Source organism: Falco punctatus, assembly GCF_963210335.1.
Source record: "Falco punctatus genome assembly, chromosome: 3".
NCBI lineage: Eukaryota > Metazoa > Chordata > Aves > Falconiformes > Falconidae > Falco > Falco punctatus.
Window position 1 is genome coordinate 92,412,430 of NC_137582.1, and position 16,512 is coordinate 92,428,941.

Consider the following 16,512-nt stretch of genomic DNA (forward strand, 5'->3'; position numbering starts at 1 on the left):
TTATACTCTTTTAATATCAGACTAGCGCTATAATGCAGGTAGATGGGCTTGTATTTAGGAGTGGTGCCAACACTGAGTAATTTTAATATATTATATAGTTGATAATATCTGACCAAATATTCTAGAATAAGTCACTATAGAAATGAAGGTAGGTTTCCTGTGTGGCTTACAATATCATACTAAAATACAAAAGAAACCTGACTGGGTTTCAGTTATGAAATAATAGATACTGAGCCATTTTCAGATTTGCTCCATATTGCCAAAGTGTTTAAGCAGGTGTGTTTCACAAAGTTTGTGAAACAAAAGCTCAGCTGAAAGCAAATCAACATTAGGAAGCAAAACCAGTGCTGAGTGATAGTGCTTAAAAACTGAGAAACAAGAGTGGTTTTGAACAGCAACTGAAAAGATGCTTTGATGTTTTTTAAAGCACTCCCTTATACTCGAAAAACATGTTAGAGTTTTATGCAGTTACGCACAAGACATTGCACCTTATATTAGTGTTACTTCTGTAGCTTCGATTATACCCAACAAATATTAACTTTTTTCTTGTAATACAAGCATGTCAGCCATCTTTGAAGATTAGGAAAACATGTTCATGAACCTAACTGCTAAAAAAATACTTTTTTTTTTTCCCAGAGCATTATCTAACATACACAAATGAGGAAAAATGGCAATGAACCTAAAATCCTCAGTATCTTCACATGACCAGCAATTATCCTGTCAGTTTGTAGGAAGAGGGAAACCTCTTTGTAGCAAATGCAAGTGTAGGCCAAAAAAAGTTTTGTTCGCTGAATTGTGATATCTATAATCAATATCTTAACTCAGCCTCACCTGAGAAAGTACACTGGAAGCTGAATGCCTTCTATTGCCCTGCAGAACGACGAGTGGTCTCCCTCTGAAACATGGCAAGGCTCAGCAGTAGCACAGGCAGAAGGGTTGCAGAGTGCTAGCAGATGCAAAGGTGGACAAGGTGACCTGAGAAGAAATTAAGAAAATTAAGAATTAAGAATTCTGGCTGATTTTATGTAAGTCTCTAAAAGCCTTGAATTCATTTGACTTCACTGAAGGCAAATAATTTCATGCCTTAAAGTGTACAGAAGCCTTTCGACAGCAGGGCTTGTATTGTGTAGCTCTCTGACATGACTTAGGAAGATAAGACATGAACAATGGAGAGTTATTAACATGAATAATTTTCCATGCAAATTGGAAGCGCCACAGAATAGAGTGGCTGCAGTTTAATGGCACCAAGTTGTCTGCAGGGCTGAGCATAAAATATCACAGTAGGAAAAAAATAACAAAGACAAAAGCTAATAGAACAAAACTGCTTTCAAAAATGAGCTGGTGCAGCTGGACCACAAGATCCCTTTTCCTGGAAGTGTTTCCAGAGTTTCGGTGCTCAGAAAACATGCCTGAAAAGCCAGAGCTAAAAAACAACTGCATATTTTCCAAACCTGAAGACTTTCACAAACCCAATGCATGAATCTAAACATCTTCACCAGATTCACCTTCATTCCACATCTTGGGGTCAGCAGGATTATGACAGGTGTATTCGCAAAAGGCTAGCATCTATATTAATCAAATATGTCGGCACCTCCAATACAGAAAACAGAAGCAACATTAGGTATGAGCAAATTAATGTTTCCACATGCCACTTTATATGTTGTCTTTTCTGAAAGAAGAGTCTTCAGTAGAAAGGATGTAGGAAGGAGGAGAGCTAGTGGAAGTTAGGTACTGGGATACATGTTCCCTGAGGTAGGTAGTTGCTGCTGTGACTTTCCCAAGACATATTTCTGCTATGTGTGTTGCTACGACTCACAGCTGAGCAGCAGAGCTGGTGCTAGTCCAGGTGGCAATAGCTTATGCTGCTTGAAATACCAGTCCCAAGAAGCCCAAGGGAAAAAAGTTCACACAGAAGACAAAGAGGTAGCAGCTGTTCCACTGGCTCTTCTGTCCTCTCCTTGTTAAAGCCTCCTCCGCTTATATGTAACTGACACCCACAGGAGTGATCAAACAGAAAAAAAGTATTTCCATTTGACGTTTTGGTGGGCAATCTATATAGCAGCAGGGTGCTGCCTGAAACACACAGACCTCTTTTGGTTTATTCACTCTGACAGTGGGGATTATTTTAAAATGTAAGTGACAGGAAATAATGTTTTCTGTAGTTCGTCAGAAAACAGAACAAGGCAAAGCACCAACTCTGAAGGAACAGGACCTATGACATCCTGTTGATGATGCACATTCATTGCCTCTCTACCCACAAAAGAAATCTGAAATAGACCTTTCATAAAAGGGGTTGATTTTGCTGAGTCAAATCAAACTACTGTATGTCTCTGTCTTCAGAAACTCCTCACACAGGTGATGTTCTTCTAAAAACCAAAAGGTGACAGTCAGCCAGCTCCAGTCCATCAAATGCAACATTTACTGAAATGAATAGAGCTGTGGCCCTTCTAAGTCTGCAAGTTTTCCAACAAGTTGCTGACACAGAAAAGGTCACTTAACCATTTCTAGTCCTGGGGATGGATGGGTGGATGGATGGATGGATGGATGGATGGATGGATGGATGGATGGATGGATGGATGGATGGAAAGGAGGAAGAAGTGATTCCCTCAGAATAAGACTACTGTATGTCGATGTTTGGGAAGTCTACATTGCTGCTGCCTCTGTGAGCCTTTCTGTGGTTACACAGGATTTTGGTCTCTGTGCCATTAGTCTGGCACTTTCAATGCATACTTGATTGTCTACTGAAAACTGTGATGCCAACTGTTAAAATCAAGAAGTTGATTTCCTCTGCTCATGTGGCAAAGCCAGAATGAGGAAGAAAATTCTTTATTTTGTTGCAGTGACGAATCATTAGTCAATCCAACAGCCAAAGCACAAGTTTTTGGCATATGTGGAAGCAAGATTACCCTGTTTCTGCAGTACATATTTATCCTTTCCCTTAATCTTTGTCCTTCACTCATCTCACCATTCCTCCCAGTCCCCTTCTTGCTCCCAAATCACAGCTCCAAGCCTTACTTTCATCCTCTAGAGACCAAACTGCAGGAGAATAAAACATAAAGGGTAGATGGGTCAAACATTAGTTACAGCTGACTGCTTCCTTCCCTTTTTATGAGTCTGCCTTTTACCTTCATTTCCACCCTCCAAGAATCAGCCACTGAAAGCAAAAGTCACCATGCAGAGGAGTTTGATTCTTGACCTTTCTTCCAGAGGAGTGGCTGAATTCTTCCAGCTAAACTGGTTTCCAGTGTAAAAGTAAAGTTGGGCTTTCAAGCAAACCAAAATATCTACTTTCTAAACCAGTTTATGGGAAGAAATGGGATGAAAAGAGATGAAGATGGGTATTGTTAAAACTTCAATGCTTTTACCACCAAATTCATCATTTTCCATGAAAATAATCTATTATTTAAAAGTAATCAACATTTTCTATGGGGAAAACACATCTCAAGTCAGTAAGCCTTCCTTCCAAACCTTCCTTCCAAACTACCTGTTCATCTGGAAGCTTTGGAGCTTGAGAATAATTCACAGGTACATATATTGCCTACAGGGGTGTTGAACATGCTGCCGTATAAGATACAGACTCAGAAGACTCCATCATGAAACAAAGGTGGCTGATGAAGGATGTGTTTAGACATCTATTCAAGTAGGTGCCAGGAAAGTGAATAGGTAATGGCTGTCACTAGTCTCTCCTACGATACAAGAACTAAGGGGCATCAGGTAGGACTTGCACAGAGCAGGCTGGAACAAAGGCAGTGGTCCTTTATACTTTGAGCTAAACTGGGAAAATCCTTGCTGCAAAAGAGTGTGTGTACAAGGGTGCTGTATGGGCTCAGTAAGCAACTGGAAAATCCATAAAGGATCACTGAATAGGAAAGCCCCTGGCAATGGAAGTCCATGAGCTACACATTACTGAAGGACAGGATAAGATTGTGGAAAAGTCACTATATCCTTACCTGACCTTTTAATTCACCACTAGGCATCTGCCATCAGCCACCACTGGAAAAGGGCTAAAGGACATTCCATTTGACCAGCCTGACCAGGTACAACTGTTCCTTTGTTCTTCAGCTTTGACTCAAAGTAAGGATCTTCTATCTACAGCAGTATCTGCTGCTCACGGAGTTCACCAAAGGCATTGTTCAGCATTATGAATTCAGCCAGACTTAACATGTCAAAGGCAGATTTACTCTGTAAAGTGCTGCCAGTAATGGGGTTTCACATTTGTCATCTTTAGTATTTCCCATCAAAATGTGCTTATTTTCAAGTATAACATGATGGCGTAAATCCAGCCTGATCTCTAAAGTTTGTGATGGCTCCTTTCCTTCTTGAAATTTTTCTCCAGAAGATCACATTACGTCCCTTAATATTTTCTGTGCAAACTCGCTGCTTTCAGAGAGACTGGAATATAATGTGAAACAAAGGAAGTGCTCCTGTATACAGTGAGTCAAGCTGTGGAAGTCCTTGCTGCAAAAGACTGAACTTTTTCACACAGAACTGAATCGACTATTGCCTCCCTTAGCTGGTCACAACTACAAGCTGGGCAGAGATAAAACCAGGGGAAACCACCTTCTCTGGTCACCAGTGCAAGTGATAATGTCATCTGTTCCTACAGAAGATGGAATTCTTCCATGGTCACTTCAGAACAAAGTCACATTTAAACTGGCCTTCGGCTCTTCTTGACTTTAGACGCAGATCTCGCTTTAGTGAGCCTTCAGTGACTATCACGATCTTGGTTTGTGTCTGACCAGAGAGAAACTTGTGATTTAAACAAAAATGCAGGAGAAACAGTGACAGTTATGTGGGCAGCAGCGAAGTCAGAAGCACTACACATCTTGGAAATGAGAGACAGCCCCTCAAGTTACTTCTCGATAAAGAAACAGAAGGAAACTATCCAGTTCCTGAGATCAGGTACCCACCTTAGCTGCATCCTAACATCAGCTTGACTGGAGTTTGACCTCAAAACACAACTGTTCCTATTTCACTTGTGTTCACTATTGTTTCACTTGTGTTCACTATTCCACCTCGGCAGGGAAGCCTAGATGCATAACTTGTGAGGAACTACAGCGCACTCCCACTGTAGTAATCTGGAACTTACATAAGGTGCAAGTGTCTTCCTAGGACCTGGAGTGTACTACTTCTACTACGAAATTTTAATTACCAGCTGAATAAACATCCAGGTTGCTGTTCAGCTGGAAGCCTGCTGCATGCTTTGCATGCTTGTTGTGTGCTTGTGACATTCAAGTTATTGTTTCATTATTTTGTGGCCCCCTGAGACACCCTTTGATAAGAAAGTAGTTCTGCCTTGCCTTGGGCAGGGTGTCACTCTGTGTGTGGCACAGAGATGAGAAAACTGACTTGGTCCGGCACCTACACAAGTACACAGCATTAGTAGATTGTGAGATGTAACTCCTAGTCTCAAATATTATTACTTATGCATTTTTTCCATCACAGTTAATATTCTGAGTAGTTTCAATTGTCATCTATGGGTAGAATTTTCAAAACCACAAAGTGTCAACCTAACTCTGCTTCCACCAAAATTGACAGTGTTTTTATTGACTTTGGTTTTGGGTGATGGTTGCGCACTATGAGGCATTTCATCTTGTACAATTTTGAAAGCCAAAAAGAATCTCCAAACAGAAGACCCACTGTTGAAGGCATTCTGGCTAAATTAAATCCTTCTTTTTAATTCTGGGTCTCATTCCCCAGAATGTTTTAAACATTAGGAAAGGTATCTGACCATGAACATTTCAGACAGATGGGGACATAAACCTGGGTTAGAAATATGGGCAGGTCAACCACTGAAAGAGATAACATCTGCAAAATCACTTAAGAATTAACTATCTACCAATGTAAATAAACTTAAGTTCTTATCCCTAGAGCTCATAGAAGTTTTTTAGAGAAGTCTCAACTCTTTCTGTACCATACTTCAAGGGCTTATATGAAATTGCTTTTGACCTGCCAGTCCTGAAACGTCATTCACTGACAACTCCTGGCACTTTATCCTAGTGCTGAAATCATCCTTTTAAAATTAAATGATTGTACCATTCTCCAGCATCCAACACGGTCCTCTAGAGTTTCACGCCTGGTCACAGGGAGGGTGGTTAAGCACTCCAACAGGTGCCCAGAGAGACTGCGTGTAACCAAAACCCAACTGGGCAAAGCCTAAGCAACCTGATCTGACTGTAACATGCACCCTGTTTTGAGCAGGAGCTTGGACGAAGTGACCTCCAGAGATCCCTTCCAACCTCAGTTAGTCTCGGACTCAATGATTCTGCTTCTTTTTCTCTTATACCATTTACTGCTAAGGGATCTCACACAAAAACGCAGCTATACAATATACAAGCTCTCCCCTGCTAGCCTTAGCCTTTCACAATGTTTTCCTTGGACCTTTCCTCTGCCATCCTAATGAATACCCTGTTTCAGTATTTTCTCAAGATGTCTAGCCATCAGCTTTAAAGACAACACAGAACCTTAAGCTGTTCTCCCAAAATTCTTCTCCACATTCTCACTCATCAAGACAACAGGCACATCTTCAGCTCAGTCTCACTGTTACGTGCCATCTTTTACTTATCCAGCTCTGTAAACCTACATATTAAGCTGTATCTAAATGCTGCAGTTCCTCTATACATCAGATCTCTTACACGTATCCCTTCCTTTCAGTCACCAAGGATCTAAGATAGGGATCCAGAGACCTAAGTCTTATATTTGGTATTATATCTACTTCTATACATGATTTTGTGTGATTTTTTCTCTGCAGTTTTTCATGACTCACTTAAGATATTCTACAGTATCACAATTTTTTTGCTTACCATTATTATTTTTCCTTTTGTTAAAATAGTTCATCTCCTTAGTTAATTAAATATCATTTCTGTAAGCAAAAACAGAAGATTCATTCCATGATCTTAGCTCTCTTCCCAGATCTCCTGTCCCATCTTTATTACTGGGTGACAGGAAGGGTGGTAGCAAAGATACTGGATTCGAGATTCATAAAACCTGGGGTTATTTCCTGCATTTCAGTGGGTCTAGAGTGCAGAGCTTCACATGAATTAATTCAGAGACAACAGCAGTTCAACTGGAATAAAAGAAGACTTTGAAACATCTACTTTACATTGTGAAAGCAAAATTCTTTATTTAAAGCTGCCTTTGGTATCCATCTACCTATTGAAGTCTAAAGGGTAAACGTATCTAAAGGCTATGCTAAAAACCACACCTGAGGAAAATGGGGTAACGCTCTTTCCTCGCTCTTACCTTTCTTCATCTGCTTATGCTGATTGTAATATCTTTGCAGCCAGGAATATATTTTATTACATGTTTCCAAAGCCTAACTGGACATCTGCTCTTTTGAATGAATATAGAGATTTAAGCAGAAATTAAAGAAAAATACCAACAGGTTTTACTGCTTTGCCTTTTAAAGGGCAGCCTTTAAAAAATGCATCTTTCCTTACGCTGCAGCCTTCTAGAAGAGAAAATTCCTGCTTTCTAAGAGAACCAATGAGATTAACTTCTGTCATTTCATTGTGGTCCTTAAGTAAGGCTAGGAAATGCAGCTGAAACAAAATCTTCCATACAGTTTCTGTTTTCTGTGCGTATTTTTGAATATCAGGTGACATATGTGGGTGGGGGAACTTGAAGATTAGCCTTAATCAAATCTCAGCTTTTGCTGGAACTTCCCAAAGCCTTTCTCACCCTTTACTCCTGACTGAAACATTTTGCTAGTTCTGGGTGCATTCCAATTAGAACTTAAAATACTTGATTTTGGGTTTTCTTGCAGTGTTCCAAGTACTTCCAAGTTCCATTTCATCATTCAGATCTATCCCTTTAGTCTTCTGTCCTGAAGTTAGTTCTAAAATGTTACCTCTGTGTCTGAAATACAGGCCACATTCAAACAAATCTTCTGGTGATTTCCAAAAGACTTTTGGTCTGAATAAGGAGGGAAAAATTGATCTTCTACCACAAGCAACGGAGATTAAATGTACAGGACTGAAGCAGACTGAACCCATACTTACAGCAGCTTCTTGATACCATTTTAGGAAGAAAAAATGAAAGGTAGCTTCACTATGTTTCTGTGTAGAAAGATTGCTCATCCCAGTCATGATCAGCAGAAGAAATTTCTAATATAAGAGGGTGGGTTCATAAAGCAGTAGTTGGAGAGTGAACAAATAATCCAGAACAAAGTAAACTCTTAACCATCTTTCTCAGATGAAAAAAATAATCTTTGTAAAAGGAAAAGGAAAATGTAAACTTAGAGCTAGAATTTATGATCAGAAAGAAGATACTTGTGAAAAGAGGTTGATTTCACTCAAAGAAGCCCAGCAGAGCAGAAGTGTTAAGATGAGTCCTTGCTGCTATCTAGTGTCTAACAGAATGGGTCTCCTTTCCCGTTGAGGACTTGAAGGATGTTACAGAGTATGTGCTAACTGATACGAGAAGCCATCAATTTCTTTCAAGTGATAACTAATTAAATATGCTGTGATTTTTCCTCTTCAGTTCAGCTTGCTTTCAGTTGCTCATACCTTTTCTTTAGCTTTCTCTTTCTTCTCACCTCACAAGTAGAATTTTTTATCTACTTTCCTCATTTAACATCTTCTCTTGCCATCATGATCCCTTTCTGTTCCAGCTCCTGGTCTATTTTGCACCTCCTTGTATCACTCCCTTTCTCTTTTTTTTTAACCTTTTTTCCTGTCTGTTTCTCCTTGCAACACAAATAACCTTGATTATATTCTGTCCTTAAGTCTGCTACTTCTACAGCTTTTACTCTGCCACCTCTGTTAGAATAAGTTTCATTAGGAAGCAGGTAAATATAATTTTTAATGATAAGACAAAATGCCTATTAAGGTCAATATTCACATACAAGAAATTGACACAAATATGAGCAGCAAATTTGTCTCATCAAAATCAGTGCAATGTTAATATAGCTCTTCCTATTGATTTTAAAATATATTTTTCTGAACTCTTAGCAATTATTTCTAGTTGTTAATTTCCAATATCTGTGTTATTTTTCTTCCTTTTCACCATGCACCTGTATTAGTTTGGGATTGTTTTGACTAGTTTGCATTGCATTGGTGAGGTTGCTGGTTTGTGTTGGTTTTTTTTTTTACCAAACCACTCGCTCAGTTTTTATTCCTTACATGCATTTTCATTTCTTTCAATTAATTCATCCTATACTACCAGTTTTCTCCCTTAACTAGCTATAGCTGTTTGCTGCAGGCTTTATACTTGGAACATGGAAGAGCTTACTTAGCAATGTGTTCTCCCTTAGCAAGTAAGCCTAACTAATGGTTTCAGATACTCCAGGTATGTTGAACATGGCACCAATAAGCACACTGTCTAGAGTTGTTTTTTTAATTACAACTCAGGCCTCCTCCCGCTCAGTTCCTGGCAACTGAATTCAACCAAACTATTTTCACCATAGTCTCTAGTGACTTCTTCTTGACTCAAGTTTACAATTCTAGTGCTGCAGGCTTCTCATTCTTGGTCTGCCAGTTGTTCTTGACACAAATTTGACACTCATCGGCTTCAGGGTCTCCATTTTCTCCTAATTCTCCTCTGCCCTCTATAACAGCTCACAGAGCTACTTGGAGGCATCTTCATTCCACTCCAGCACTCCAAGGGGGATGGGATGTTCTGTCAAACCCCAGGTTTGGTTCCCGTCCCTTGTTCTGCCCCTTATCTCCGAATAATCACTCCCCCACTGCACTTAACAACTTCATGCTCATCACTTACAAATTCACGTTTCCACTCTAGGCATGAATCATTTTAGCCAAGCTAACAACTCAGCCTCTTTCTGACAACTCACTGTGGATGTGTAATCATCACTGTAAGCTTCACATAGTTAATCATTCTCCCCCAGTAATTTCTTTTCCTACCTTTGTCAACACAGTCTTGCACCATGCAAATGTTTCAGCAGATGAACTTTATACCTTGATACTTTGATTTCATCTCCTTTCTTAAGAGACAGAGACTCTTACTTAAGAGTAAGAGACATCTCTTACTCTTGCTTTTCATCATATTAAGTATAACCCTAGCAGTCTTCTGTTTGTGGCACCTGTCACAGTCTAGCCCAAACCTACCTACTGCGTTGTTCGCTATTGAAATGCTGAGTATGAGAGGGTCCTTCCAAGTAACCTGTGACACAGCCACCTGTCAAATTCTGAGATCTACACTTTTGTATTTTCTTCTAGCCTACTTATGTGCGCCTTCACATTTCCCTTTAAAATGCTCCTTTGTTATGTGTACTAAAAAATTACAGTACAGTGAGATCAATTCAAGTTCCCTGTTCCTTACCAGACTGTGGTCCTCTGTTATCTTGTGGGGTTATTCTTAGATTATTAGCTCTAAGAGGAGACAACCACCTTGATAGCAATGGGTTTTGCGGTACCTCCATAAAAATTCTGATTTTAATAGAAATATATATATATGCAAATTAATAAAGAAATGAATAAATAATAAGTTGTCCTTGTATTAATGTTATGGTACTCTACAGTATTCCTGAACACTATAACGCTTCTGTAAATCACACATTTTCCAAATAAAATTTGCTTCTAAAGTATCCTGGCTGAGATTCGTAAATGCTTGCGTAATTCAGATGATTGTGTCCTGAATTTCACAGTTCAATCACACTTATTTATAGTAGATGCATCAGTAGCTCCCTTATGCCACCACAGTCCGGTAAAATAAGTATACTGTAAAGAATCTACTACAACGGTAAAGTGTTGCACAAAGCCTACTGCAAATGAGTTTTACTCTAGTTTCCAAGTACAACCCATACAACATATATTTTCAATCTGGACACCCTGGGAAATCAATAAGCAATAAATAAGTACAGTACAAGCTAAGAGCTCTGATGAGCTCACTTACATCTGAGCATTTTTTAAAAATACTTTTCTATAAATCAGCATCCAGTGCATTGCAGAGATACATCTACATGTTAGACTACTGGAATATGATATAATTGCCAGATGAGGTGATTATACTGTTGAACAACCAAAAAAAAGGCTTTCTATATAGAGAGTTCTATTTAAACAGTGCAGATTCTTGATCTATATATAAGATTTTACAAGAGTATAACTGGAAAGAACAGCTACAGAAATTGCTAGAAAATAAAAACTTGAGTTGGCAACCAAAGGACATCTATAAATATATTGTATAACCAGTTACTATACACAGGCACATGTAAAAATTTCAGGGAAAGGTGGCAATGATAGAAATAGCTTTAGAAATAGAAATTCTACATACTATACAAACTTCTTAAGAAGCGGAAGCAATTTGACTTTTTAATTTTTTTTCTGAATTTAAATGAATGAGGGTTTTCTCATTAAATGCTGTGTGGCATGCTATAATTAATGTAACACTACTGCTGAACGACATACCTGATTTATTGAAGGAGATGCCAAGGTAAGGAAAATAAAAGAAACCTGTGCTTTTCACCTTTCAGGGAAGTTCTTATGGGATCCAAAATTGATCGACATTTTTATCAACATTTGAATATTTCTTAACACATCTGCTGCTGCCACCTATCTTACAGTTTTTATAAGAGGGGAAAAAAACCAGCACTGTACTCTTCCTAGTCCTTCATCTATAGTAGATCAAACCACTAACACTTTCATTATCATTTTGCTAGAAAATTATATTCTGGTTTAAAGATCCTGTGAAAGAAACTGAAAAACTTCCATTGGTTTGGATGGGTTCAAAACTGAGGTTCAAACAGATGCCTTTTTCTGAGTTGTTCTCACAGAACAAACTACCTAAATGGAGGCAAATATATATGTAAATTCTCATCCTAAACACAGCGTAGCATGATGTCCACAGTTAACTTTACCTAGTGATAAGTTAGATCAATGGCATAATGCCCTTTATAAAAAATGGACCTGAAAATAAATAGTAAAAGAATGGGTTCAACTTCTAGGTATATTCACAAGCAGCTGAGCTTATCTTATATCTTATACAGCCTGTTTCCTATTGTACTGTACTGGCTCATGTAGTCACACACATAGAGATACCTTCCCTGAAAAACACCTTACCAGCTTGTGACCCAACGTGGTAGATAAAATTTCTACATACGAACTAGTGAACCTAAGCTTTATTTTTTAAGTCTGCAAACATCAGAGGCCACCTCTGTTCTTCTTTCATCTGGTGAAATCCTGACATGTTTACTCAGCTTTTCCCCAGTGCTTTATCAGGCAAAAATTCCCATAGCTTTTCACAACTTGCTTTCACCAACTTTCCAAACTCACTCTTTCCAGGGAGTAGGACCAAGGTGGGCAGCTTGTTTCATCGTGGAACATCTAGTAGGCTTAGCTCTCGAGTCTACATGTCCTTCCAGCCCAATTAAGTCTACTGGTGTGCACTGAAGATTGTCTACACAGATGTCTTTGGTTCTCTGAAGCAATTCTAGGTCCTTTACACCCTTCTCTCCTCTTGTCCGGCTTCCTGGGACTCCCCCAGTTGTGGCTGAATATGGATTTCCCCCTAAATGGGGAAGTTTCCCAGAGCAGACAAGACTCACAGAGAAATGAATGCAAGTCTCCAATTGTACTGAGCATTGAAAAGATCGCCCAAGGGACTAACGGAGGGACAATTAATTTCTTTCCTTGAACTACCTCCTCTCTGAATCTTCTGCTCACACTTCAGGGGGGAGATAAAAAAAAAAGCAAACACTGAAAAATATGTACAAGAATGATGATAGTCTAGCAGGGGATCCCTAGACCAAAGTGGAAGCAGGGATAAAGAGTATCATGCATGCAGATAGGACATTTCTTCCAAATTCTGGTTTTAAGAAAATAGCCTGAGGAAAGACTAAGGAAAACCTGACGACCACGTTCTGCTTTATCACACTTGAGAAGCAGACAGAAGAGCTGAAACTCTCAGGAAAGCTGGAAGGGAGAAAGTCCATCCTGGTAACACTTTTCAGATCCAGCCCAGGTAATCTCTGGAGGAGGCAACCCAGAACAAGAGGGCAGGATAGGCCAATCCAACTGACCTTGGAAGGGGTTTGGCTGTGTCTACAGATACAGCTTTGTGGTTAATGATGCTCCTTCCTGATAACAGCACAGGAATCCAGTCCTACGTCCAGAAGAGGCAACAGGAGTTTGACCTCAATAGGATCATGACTAATGAGATCCATACTGTACCAGGCATTGTTCTACTGCATGTGGTTTAACCCCACTGAAACACAGATGAGGGCAGGACAATCTCTTCCTTTAGTGTTATTTTTCCTCTAATATCTACTGCTTCGAAACTTCCCCTTTTGTTCCACTCTATACTATGTTCTGTCTTCACGATTCACAAACTTTCTATTCTCTATATTCTTCTTCTTTCATTTTGGCTTAGTGATTCACCCGCATCTTCATTAGGGTCAAGAACAGCTTCACATGATATGATGTGTGAAACGTGGGGGCATTTACAGGAACTTAGAAGCATTTCTATAAATTCCTATCAAGAAAGGAGCTTTGTAAATCAGAATTTGGGGCTTTTTTCAAGTAAAGTAGTTTCACAGAGTGTCTTACTTCAGTGGTTTCCCTTTGTAGAAAAAAGAAACTAAAAATAATCATTATTATATCATAATGGTATGATCTCAAAAGTTTTAAAACAACCTTTAATTAGCTCAATGCTTTTTGCATCTGTTAGTGTTTACAATGTAGTAGTGCAACCAATATTTTTTTCTTTGGATTATTGCTTTGAAGGATAAATTTTGTAGCTGCAGTTTGATGGATGCATGTCACATAGTATGAATTCTTTCACCCACAATTCCAGTTCTGCCTTTTCTCTTGTGTTAGTGACAAAAAGAAGCTTCAAACACTGAAATTCATATCTGGGCTTGTAACTGAATCCTGGAGCTTCCAATTTGATGTCCCACTTCCTTCCTTGTCTCTACTTCTACTAGATTGTGCCACAGATACTAATTCATGCTAAGTTATTACTTTCTCCCCCTATTTTAAGAAGGCATGAGTGAGAAAGAGCCATAGGGAAAAAATCTGTATTAATAGTTTCTTGTGGGTGTCTGTCAATATATCTTGTCATAATCTAAATCAGGGACTGACTATTACGTGAAGAATATGAAAATGGAAGAAATTAAAAATGAAGAAGACTGTGAATTTCAACTCTAATATTCTCTTTTTTTGCATGCACAGATAGTTTAATACTAGCTTAATAACCAAAGAAAAAAATGAACTTTAATTAATCATGTAACCAAAAATCCTAGAAGGAAAAAATGCTGTTCAGAGCGGAATAGAGTTATTTTGCTATTTTGCACTAAACGCCCCCCTTTTTTTTAAAAAAAAAAAAAAAGACAATAAAGCAATAAAATTATTTTCAGTTAGAGACTGGACACAACTGTACTCACACCAGTGTTGCCTGGGGTCCAGGTTTAATCTTTACACTCTCCTTCAGTTTGATGCAATAAGCAAAGGAACATGACTCTTACTTGTACTAGGTAGTTCATCAAGATTGATGCCCAGGTATTAATGCCAAGACTTTTCAACTGTAACCTGCAGTCCCTGTCCTACAGTCCTGCTCTGGTGTGGATTTGAATGCATCCAAAATCTCCACGAAAAATACCCCAGATTTGGGTGGAAAATCTGCCAAATGGCCATATATTGTTTGACCTCAGTGAATGACCAAAGCCAAGCTCTTCAAGAGTCAGCCATCAGGATCCATCTTTTGGTTAGCCTGACACACAGCCTGAGGCTATCGTCACCACACTGATCTTTAGTACATAACTTATTTCAAACTGCTAGGCAGCAAATCTGGTTACTGAAGGCCACAGCAAGAGTACATGCTGCATGATCTTAATCAAATATGCTTACATTATAACGTCAAATAACCTCTGCCCAGTGTAGCACAATTATGGGTGAAACCAACAGCTGCTAATAGTCTAACCACTACACCAAAACCCCTTGCCAGATTTTACTCTTGCACTCCACCATCCCCTACTCTGCTTCCTCCTCTACAACTCACCCTGTTCTAAGGGCAAATTCCCAGAGACGTCCATTCCCCTGTTCATGATTTTCTCTAGAAGGCATCTGCCAGTTGTTAGCAACAAACAAGGATTTGTTTTCAGACTTCAGGCAGGTGAACCTTTCTTTCACCAGCCACAATGTGTTGCTTACTCTGGGGAAACAAGTAGCTGCATAGCAATTGAAAAGAGTCAGCCAGTATTTTTGTGACTTGAATAAAAATGAAAAAATGGACACAAGCACCTCCATGCGGAAGGCTGACACCTTGCAAAGGGAGCCAACAGAAGAAACAGCCACCTCCTCTGCTTCCCTGAGTGGCCACACTGGATCTGTCAACTGTTCTGTGCAAAGCATTTGTACCCACACCCAAAGAATGGAAAATCTCTACAGTGCTGTGCTAGGTTAAGAAATGGGACCCCCTTGCAATTATATCAGCAACTCTCCTCTGCTCTGAAAACTTTCCTGAGTGGGAGTAGTGCGATGAAGCAGAAAGCTGGCTTAGCTCCTGAAAGTGCCAGATGGGCACTGGAGAGAAATCTTGCCATAAGCTGCAAGCCACAGAGAACAACTTTCCAGGAAGGGAAAGTCCCAGAAACTACCAGCAGGAAAAAAGCCTGTGGGAAAAACAAGTCACAGCCTTTTCCAGCCAAAATCAGCCTCACTTCAGGTATCACTGAACATTCATTCTATCACTCCCTCGAAACACTGAAGGGAATGACCCAGTACCAGACACAGATGAAGGTAACCAAGCAGCTTACCACTTTCCAAAACATTGCAATACATGTATGATGTGCCTTTCCTTCATGTTCATGCCAAACATCTTCTGAAGGAATTCCATTAGCACTCTAGGATGTACACAAACCATTTGCTATTGATAAAAAACATCAGTCTATCCACTTGTTGTAGCAGGGCTGCAGTGTTTTTCAAATAATTTCAGACAGGGAAACACACCAGATAATGACAGCTGTTTAAAGGTACACCACACCATTTCTACACACTAACCAGCACAAGCAGATTCCTCATAGCACACAGAGGCAAAAGAAAACCTTCCCCATCAGGGCCACTTCTATTTTCTTTGCTGCTGAGTCAGCATCACATTTGCCTTTTGACTGATCCCTGAGAAACTTCTCTTTGCAACACTGCATTTTGCTATCTTCCCATTACCTCCCACTTGAAACCTGGAGGAAAGCACAAAATGGTATAAAGATGATCCTGATTTGTGGCGCTTGCAAGATATCCAAAGCTATTCAGTTTCTCTTTTGCCATAGACTCCCTCTGAACAGTGCTGGGCAACATGCATCATCTCTGTGCTCAGACTACTGAAGAACAACTTATTTTTCGTAAGAGTACAGTCACTCAGATACCATAAAACAAATATAAAATTTAACACACAACCTCTTGTATGCCCTTCAAAAAGAAAGGCTGGGTGGGGGGCAGAAGGGTTCCCCTGCATTGGAGGCCAAATCGTAACATTTAGGAATTTTCTATGATTAATAACTCATTGACCTGTGAGTTTCAGAGAACACTCGCAGTGCCTTTATCATCCTTGTTACCTATTGCGTCT

At 39.5% G+C, this 16,512-nt stretch overlaps 2 long non-coding RNA genes across 4 annotated transcripts in view; one reads left to right on the forward strand and one right to left on the reverse strand.

Annotated features, from left to right (window-relative positions):
- LOC308060803 overlaps positions 1 to 16,512 on the reverse strand; it is a 37,407-nt gene that overhangs the window by 833 nt on the left and 20,062 nt on the right. For all 3 annotated transcript variants that reach the window (XR_013926895.1, XR_013926896.1, XR_013926897.1), the window contains one exon: positions 832 to 975. This is a non-coding gene — a long non-coding RNA (uncharacterized lncRNA). The remainder of the gene's footprint in view (positions 1 to 831; positions 976 to 16,512) is intronic.
- LOC308060807 lies at positions 975 to 10,543 on the forward strand. The gene is made up of 2 exons (XR_013926900.1): positions 975 to 2,489; positions 3,974 to 10,543. It is a non-coding gene; the product is annotated as an uncharacterized lncRNA (long non-coding RNA).